Below are 9,642 nucleotides of genomic sequence, written 5' to 3'. Positions count from 1 at the left end.
GGAGAACAGATTGAGAGTCAAAAGTCAGAACAAAACAGGGGGACAGTTTGGGATGGTCCAGATGATAGATAAAGTAGAATTCTGGGAAGATGAGAAGATGGGGTCAATCCACGCTTTGGAGATAAAAATTGTTTGGAATTGCTGAGTGCTTGGAGGTGCCAGTAGGAAATTGTGAAGGATGGAAGACTACAGGATTTGGGTTACTGGCTTTGTATCAGTTTTTTAAATTGCTGTCATAGGAAATCACCACAAATTTAGCAGCTTAAAACAATGCCCATGTATTATCTCACAGCACGTCATATCTGGATTCCCTGCTTAGGATCTCATACGGTTAAAATCAAGGTGTCAACGGGGCTCTATTCCCTTCTGGAAGATCTGTGAATGCATCTGCTTCCAAGTGCACTCAGGCTGTGGGTTAAAGTCAATTCTTTGAGGCTGCAGCACTGAGGTTCCCACTTCCTTACTAGCTGTCAGCCAAGGGCAAGTCTTTGCTCCTAGATGCTACGCACGTTTCTTCTCACGCGTTCCATCTGGACCCGTTCCAGCAACAGCAGGTTGAATTCCTCTCATGCTTTGATTCTCTCCAGCTCCCCTTTCTGTGGCATTTCTCTGCTGCATCTCTCTTCTGCAATCAGAAGAGAACATTTTCTGCTTTTAAGGACACATGATTAGATTAGGTAATCCAGAACAATCACCCCGTTCTCAGATCTGCAAAGTTGCTTCTGCCATGTAACATAATACATTCACAGGTTTTGAGGATTAGAATGTGAAGTCTTTAGAGGAAGGGTCCCCAACCCTTGACCAAGGACTGGTACCGGTCCTTGGCCTGTTAGGAACTGGGCAGCAGCCAGGCATAGTGGCTCATGCCTGTAATTCTGGTACTTTGGGAGACCAAGGCAGGTGGATCGCTTGAGCTCAGCAGTTTGAGATCAGCCTGGGCAACATGGCCAAACCCTGTCTCTACTAAAAATACAAAAAAGCACATTACATTTATTGTGTGCTTTATTTACAGCTGGGTGGTGGCATGCCACTTTATTTATAGCTGGGTGGTGGCATGTCCCTGTGGTCCCACCTACTGGGGAGGCTGAGGTGGGAGGACCACTTGAGCCCGGGGGTTGGAGGTTGCAGCCAGCTGAGATTGCACCACTGCACTCCAGCCTGAGTGACAGAGCAAGACCCTGCCTCCAAAAACAAAAGAGGAACTTGGCCACACAGTAGGTGGCAGGTAAGTGAGTGTTACTGCCTGAGCTCCACCTCCTGTCAGATCTGCCCTGGCATTAGATTCTCATAGGACCGTGAACCCTGTTGTGAACTGTGCATGCGAGGCATCTAGGTTGTGTGCTCCTTATGAGAATCTAATACCTGATGATCCGTCACTGTCTCCTATCACCCACAGAGGTGACTAGTTGCAGGAAAATAAGCTCAGGGCTACCACTGATTCTACATTGTGACGACTTGTATAATTATTTCATTATATGTTGCAGTGTGATAGTAATAGAAATAAAGTACACAAAAAATGGAATGTGTTTGAATCATCTTGAAACCATTCCTCCTCTCCTGGTCCGTGGAAAAACTGTCTCCTATGAAACTGGTCCTTGGTGCCAAAAAGATTGGGGACTGCTACTTTAGAGGGTCCATTCTGCCTACCATAGGCTGTAAAAAGCTCCTGGAATTACGTAGTCTAAATGACCATCTCAGTCTACAGATGTCCCTTTTCTAAGGCCAGTCAGCTGGATTGGTGGCAGAAGTTGGGTGAAAATCTACCCCTTCTGATTTCTGGTCTAGGCCAGACATAACCATATTATCTGGTAACCTCTGACTCCATCTACCTCAATCCCACCCAACTGCTCTCTATCAAATCTCCTTGTTTATTTCCTTCATTCTAAAATGTTATTAAATGTTATTAGTTTACTTATTTATTAGGTGTATTTTCTCGCACAATTATTCAAGTTCCCAATTAAGCTATAATTCTAAAATAAGGATTTTTTTTTTTTCTCGTTTGTTCACCATTGAATCTCCAGCGCTACAAATAGTGTTTGCTACACAGTAAATATCAATAAATACTTGTTGAATGAATAGTGACACTAAGATTTGGCTTGAATATGTGAGTCTTCAAAAAAAGAAGCAACACTACAATTCAAAACATTTTCAATTTCAAAGTTCAAAGCATGTTCAGTTATCCACTGATTCTTTTGATAAACCCTCTTCATTTCAAATATGCAGGTGCAGTGTACCCACTCACGCGATAACGTCAACATGAAAATCAGGTGAGATTGACTGTGGTTGGATTTTCCCTAGACAATGTACAGTGTATTAAATTTTGCATGCAAAGCAGGCCATTGTAACCTTCTAAGGTAATATATCATCCATGAGTAGTCCCATTAAAATAAATCAGCAATAGTAAGGCATGATTTTGTTTTATATTTAACATACTAATGAGTGTTACCAGGGCTAGCTGGACATTTGTGTAAGTTTATATTTTCCACAATGTTTTCTTATAAATTTTACCTTTACCTAAACCTTACTTGTCATACAGGGTTGGAAATAACTTATGGTCATCTCGTCTATCCTCTTCCTTAGATCATAAGTGTATGAAAAACATCCATAAAGTCAGCTGAACAGCTATTTCTTTCTTTTTTTTTTTTTTTTTTTGAAATGGAGTCTTGCTCTGTCACCCAGGTTGGAGTGCAGTGGTGCAATCTCGGCTTACTGCAAGCGCCTCCCGGGTTCACGCCACTTTCCTGCCTCAGCCTCCCGAGTAGCTGGGACTACAGGTGCCCGCCAGCATGCCTGGCTATTTTTTATTTTTTATTTTTTGTATTTTTAGTAGAGATGGGATTTCACCATGTTAGCCAGGATGGTCTTGATCTCCTGACCTTGTGATCTGCCTGTCTTAGCCTCCCAAAGTGCTGGGATTACAGGCATGAGCCACTGCGCCCGGCGCAGCTATTTCTTAAATAGTCTCCAAAAATATGGCTTTTTGACTGAAAGCCCTGAGTTTCATGACTATTAAACAAAATATATTATTTCCAAGTCTTACTTATTCTTCCTCCCATTACTATTTAAATTGCATTGACTTAATTATCCTCTCATATTTATCTCAGTAAACAGAGAATAACATCAAAAATAATTTATATCCTTAATTTTTCTTCAGGCTTCCACAGTAGATAATAGCTACAAAGCTAGGTTTTATTCACTGGGATTCTTTTTCTTAAATGGCTGACTATACATTCTTTGAAGCTACATCTTATTTATGGGACCTCAGGGTGAACACAGTATTTTACTGAAGTCCTGATTAGCGATGTATATAGTGAGTGGGTGACTTCTCCTTCCTGTGTGCTGCATCCCTGGAGAGACACAGCATTTCTGCGAAGGAGATCCCAATCTACAGGAAGCTCTACACATAGAATGAATTTTGATGTCTAAGCACATGCCCACTAAAAGGTAATCAGAAACATGCTGCATGCCAAAGGTAGGAAACCTGCTATTTTTTTAAAAAAAAATAGAAGAGTTGAGATTTAAAAATTGGCCTGTAAACATAGAAAAGAAATTGAATCTTTAAAATCAGATATTCACAGGGATATTGACAAACCATCTGTGCTGGTTGTTTTAATGCTTCCGGAGTTTATTTTAAATTAATCCCTATCACGATACACATAGAACTTACTTCAGGTGCACCCTTAGTTTAGAAGCCACAGTGGACCCCAAGAAGAGTAAGAGATGCTGTGAAGCCTGTCTCATTGTACGTGTAGAGCTTCCTGTAGACCGGGATCTCCTTCACGGGAGTTGCCAAGGTTCAACAAGCTTGGCGTTATCACTGGAGTTTCCTGGTGGTGTTCCCTGGAACCTTTGTGGTCTTACTGGACTTTTACTTGTTCTACTGCTCCAAGGAGCATTTCACAAGCAGAGTTGAGATTAAATTTTTAAGAATGAGCTATTTTTAAAACAATTTCAGTCTTGCCTGTGCTATAGTTTCTGGAGACCTTTCTTTTCTTCAAGCTCCAAATTTCCTTCTTGTAGCAACTCATTTCATAGCGGTGTCTTGCTCCTGTATGTCTTTAAAGACAGCACTAAAAAGCAAATGATGCCAGATTTGCCACTAGTGGACTATGGAAATAGTTTACAAATCAATGTTATTGGAACCCGATTTAGGAATCATGTGCAGGGGTCAGGGGAGACAGGTTTCACAGTATCCATCTACAACCTTAAGATCCTATCACTGTATTGGTTGTGAATATATAAGTGTGAATTGCATCCAGAACATAAACACATATAAATTGTTTTATAAATTTATTCTCACTTTTAGTATGTAACTAATTCAGGCTGTAATGAATTCAGGCTTTATTAGATTTCACAATTTCTAAAAACATATACTTGATATGACTTCTTTGAACCTTGTGTTGATCCTTTGAGCGACGAGATGCGCTGGGTATCATTGTATAATCAGCAGGGCATTATTTGATCCCAAATATAAGGATATCTGTGGGTCTAAAACTTTTTTGCCTTTACTAGGTAAATATTCTGGATTATTCATAATCCACTTCAATTCCTGATTCAAAGACATTCAAAAGAGCATATTAATTCTTTTCCTAACACCTTACATATTCTCCTTACATATGAATGTAGTGATGCTTTTCCTACATTTAGCATATTTGAAAATTTTACTTTTTTTCAATATTTACAGCTCATCACAACTTATGCCAAGACTGAATTTTTTTTAATGTAGCTTCAGGGCTGTGTGCCTGGATCTGTAGTGGAGCAGTGTTTGTTTTCAAAAATACCCCTTAGGGAAATCTAATATACAGTTTATTTGTAAATTATATAATCCCCTTCAAAATTAGGTTCTTTTCTATTGGTTAGATAAAAACGTACACAAGAAAATGCATGTACATTCTTTTTGTGCGCACAATGGGCAATTTTCTTAATGCATAATAAATTACAGTTCTTAACTTCCTTAGAATGTGTGTAAGGAAACAAGATGGATAAATGTATTACAGTTACAGAAATACATCACAAAAATCCTCACAATTTAGCATACTGCTAGTTACACATCACTATTTCTCATTGCTGCATTTTTTCTATACCTCATGGCTCTTTTATATACTCTTATGCCTTATCAGAGATTCTGGGGAAATTCAATAGATAGGAAGATAGAAAAAGCTATCAAAAGCTGGAAACTTGGGTAAATAGGAAAACATTTTTACCTTGTTGATAAAGAAAGTAGAACAGTATGCCTCTTTCTGAATCCATTCACACTCTACAGAGTGTTTTCAAATGTTTTATAAGATGGTTACATTAGTATTAGAAAACAATAATAATTATGCCTATACCTATATAGCTACAGAAACCATTTTTTGAACAGGAAACTATGTGTTGATATGTATTTTATATAAAAAAAGAAGTACTTATTTTAGTTAATTGCATTAAAACAAACAACTGAAAGACTAAAACCTGCACATTGCCTTCTCTAAGACAATTTTGAAAAGTTAGACTCTAAAATGAACTGCCTTAATAAAAGTGGAAAGACCTGGAGACGAAAAAGAAGCATGGGCTGGTTCTTGGCCAATTGGAATCTACTAGGTTGTATCTTCGGGTGACGACTGACAGCCATGGATGGTCGGAAGATGGAAGGATGAGAGTAATAGGGACACTAACATCTGACCAATTGAATCCTGTGGTTTTTAGCGCTTGGTCTGTGAGCCTTTGCCTCTAAATCTCAACCTATTTCTGTATCTCCTAAGGCAGTCAGCAGGCCTTATAATCCAAGATTCATAAAGCAAAAGTCATACAGGCACAATCCATATTGGCAGCAACATTATGAATGGGTTAAAAGGAACTCTGAGATTGTGAAGTATCAACACACCCAAGACTGTTGATCTCTCACACGAATATGAAGGTTACTGGGTTGTGTTTTGACATGGTTTTTCATTGAGGACATTCAAAGGTAGAGCCTCACCGCTCTGCATCAGGAGTGGCCCACAGGTAAAAGCAAAGAGGATTTTTCCTGTTCATCACCAGGGAGAGATGGGTCTCCACACAGGACACCTGGTCCAGGAAAGTGAACGCCAGTTACTCAGAGAGGTCAGACTTGTGGGATTTAGGAATCTATGTCTGTGATCCCACTGCTAGGAAATTCCCCACCTTTCATAATTATGGCTCTGGCCAGGAGCAGTGGCTCACGCCTGTAATCCCAGCACTTTGGGAGGCCAAGGCAGGCGGATCACGAGATTAAGAGATCAAGACCATCCTGGCTAACACAGGGAAACCCCATCTCTACTAAAAATACAAAAATTAGCTGGGCATGGTGGCATGTGCCTGTAGTCCCAGCTACTCGGGAGGCTGAGGCAGGAGAACGGCGTGAACCTGGGAGGTGGAGCTTGCAGTGAGCTGAGATCGCACCACTGCACTCCAGCCTGGTAACAAAGCGAGACTCCATCTCAAACAAAAACAAAAACAAAACAAACAAAAAACTATGGCTCCTTGGGTCCTGGAGTAAAAATAAACAGAGATCCTCCCGGGTTGCAGATTCTTAGCAGATTTTTTTTGACTTAATTATACCTTTGTGCATTCTAACAGCAGGCCATGAATCTCCTGGAAATACATCTAAAGGGTTTCTCTTATCTCTATCACTGTCCTGGTCTCCTCCTCTCTCCTTCCTAAAAGCACAAGTGGGCATACGTATGTGTGCAAAAAATAATCTCCAAATCAGTTTAGCATTTTCTGATTTACTCAGTTGATCACTCCCTTGCCATTATAGCCTACATCCCATAATAAGCATCAAGAGTGTTATCAGCTGAGATAACAATGCAACATTTACCACCACCTTGGCGTCAAAGATCTTTGTTATCTTTTTCCTTATGAGCTTTCAGAATCTTATTACACAAAACACATGTCCTTGAACATTGAAAATAATTTCAGATAAATCTGCACCTGAATATCTCTGTACTAAAGGTGTCTCCTGGAGTCTGCCTCTGTCCTCATGTCCCACATCAGCAGATCAGATGAATATCAAAATTCTTTTTCTCTATTTTGTTATATTAACACGACAATGTAATAGAAATCACCAACAAAGAGAGTGTACAAACTACACTGTAAAAATATATATGCTAGATATTTAATTGCTATAGAATTAGTATTCAGAACTTACAAATAACATCTATAAAATAACACCAAAAAAGCAAACAATACCATGGGTATATGAGTGAAGGGTATGATTAAGCACTTTACAAAAGAGGAAAACCACTGGCTAATAGCATGAAAACGTTCTCAACTTTATGAATACTTAAGGAAATACATATTAAGATACATAATTAATACTCATATGAATTTAAAAATTTAACTTTTGGTAACATTTAAAGATTATTGAATATTATTAAAGATGTAGAACAGTGGTACTCTCAGATAGTTCTTCGGGAAGTTTAAATTGGCACAAGCACTTTGAAGAACTTCTTGACACATGTGTTACTGAACATGCACATAATCTCCCACCCAATGATCCCACACGGGCACACACCTCACACTGCTAAAGTTTCACATGTATGCACTAGACATATATAAAAATATTCTTTGTAATTTTTTTGCAGTTGTTTAGAAACAACATTTAAAAATTACATTTATCTTACATGCCAACTAGGTAAAATGTGAAGGCAAAACATTCTAAGAAAAGAGGAAGTGCAGCATATCCTGTTCAAAAGATAAACATAAGCAGTTTGGAAACTAGTTGTTACAGTGTGGGATCTCAGGAATAGAAGGAGAGAAACCAATTCAGACCTTCCTACTTAAGCAGCAGACCAGCAGAACTCCTTTGATTATAATACAAACTCACTTCAGCACTGCTCTGGAGTGTGGAGGGATGTCACCCACAGTCAGTGGGGATAGGAACTTGGGAGGGGGACACCTGGCAAGCTGTCCTTTTCCTTCCTGGAGTCTCACATGTAGGAGAGATGCAGTGTACCTCTCAGCCAGGAGAGACAGTCAGTATTACAACAATATTACAAGCTACACTATCTAGAGTCAGGCACATTGTGTGTTGATTTTTCTTGTTTTCATTCACAGCCCGAGGTTGGTTCTCAACCAAGCGTGATCATCAGGATTAAATGCCAAGCAAAATACTTTATAAGCATCCAGAATCCTGGGCCCCATGACATCTCATTTCTGAAGAGTCTGAGATTAAATTCTGTTGTGGGTTGAATTGTGACCCTGCCCCCAAAAAGACATGTTGGAGTCTTAACACCCAGTACCTAGAAATGTGACTTTATTTACAGATTGGGTTTTTACAGAGGGAATCAAGTTAAAATGAGGCCATTAGAATGAGCTCTGGTCCAATATAACTGGTGTTCTTATAAAAAGGGGAAACCTGGACACAGAAATAGACATGCATCGGGAGAAACAATAAGGAGAAGATGGCCATCTACAAGCCAAGGGGAAAGGCCTTTAAGAGATCTTTCCCTCACAGGGAAGCTAACTCTTGACGCCTTGATTTTGGACTTCCATACTCTAGAATTGTGAAACTGTAAACTTCTGTTGTTTAAGCCATCTGGCTTGTGATACCTTATTACAGCAGCCTAGGAAACTAATACAAATCTTAGTTAAACTTTATAGACAATTTGGTTCAAACAGAAGAGAAATGTATGATTGTAGACATTGTCTGCTGTAAAAATCAAGAACAGCTCCTGGACGCCCACCCCCACAAACCCAAAGCAAGACCCTCAAAATTACATCTTGAGTTAGATTTATTTCAGTTAATTCTCTGAGAAAGTTAATAAATGTAAACATTATCTGTCAAATGTCAAAAACTGCTAGGTGAAATGTTTTTATTATTGATTCAATTCTATTGAATGATGTGGTTCAGAAATGTTCACATGATTATATGAATTTTCGTAATACAATTGAAATGGAAAAGATAAAAAATAAGCAATTTTGAATAAAGACGAAATCCATTACACCAGAGACTTCATTCTTCTCTTTATGGTTAACGTGAAATTACACACAGGGTACTGGGGGCTGTTAATTGTGTCCCTCATTGATCTCAGATGAACGGATTCTGAGGAATCCTGGATTTCTCTCTGTTACTTTCATTTTTCAGCTCAGTATATTTAGCAAATAATTTGATTTCTCAGGACCCTATTGGTCCTGTTTAGAGTTAGAGTTCCTTCCTCTAGGTATTCTTTTTGTTTAAACACTGTATAATGTTCCAAGCATGTTCTAGGACCTGAAGACATGTTAGTTTCCTTTTTCTTCTGGTCCACCATCTCCATTGACCAAATTCAGCATGCATTCAGAACTTTAAGTGCCTCTCTGTGACTCAAACTTCTCATCTGTAAATGAAGGTAACCATAGCACTTACTTCAGCTTTGTGTGGTTGTGGGAAGGATGCAATGAGCGATTACACATACAGCACATAGCACTGGGCCAGAAACATTGGAGCACCTATAACTGTTAGCTAGTACTATTTCTAGCATTGCCACAGAATTAATAGTTCCCAAAGGGAACAACAGCCACTGCTTAACAACACAACCATTCACCTGAGAATAAAAATGCCAACAGACAAAATCTAACAAATTAAACAAATTAGTCATTGTTGCTCTAGATGATTTTTGCCTTTACCTATTCATTCAGACAATATTTTCCTGTGTCAGAGAC

At 39.0% G+C, this 9,642-nt stretch overlaps 1 long non-coding RNA gene across 1 annotated transcript; it reads left to right on the top strand.

Annotated features, from left to right (window-relative positions):
- The first annotated feature begins 906 nt into the window (after window positions 1–906).
- LOC103879318 lies at window positions 907–8,949 on the top strand. The gene is made up of 3 exons (XR_639892.4): window positions 907–1,225; window positions 2,224–2,267; window positions 8,056–8,949. It is a non-coding gene; the product is annotated as an uncharacterized LOC103879318 (long non-coding RNA).
- The last annotated feature ends 693 nt before the right edge of the window (window positions 8,950–9,642 follow it).

This window comes from Papio anubis, chromosome 15 (genome assembly GCF_008728515.1).
Source record: "Papio anubis isolate 15944 chromosome 15, Panubis1.0, whole genome shotgun sequence".
Taxonomy (NCBI): Eukaryota; Metazoa; Chordata; class Mammalia; order Primates; family Cercopithecidae; genus Papio; species Papio anubis.
Note: the sequence above shows the minus strand (reverse complement) of the source record. Positions and strands in the feature narration are given on the sequence as shown.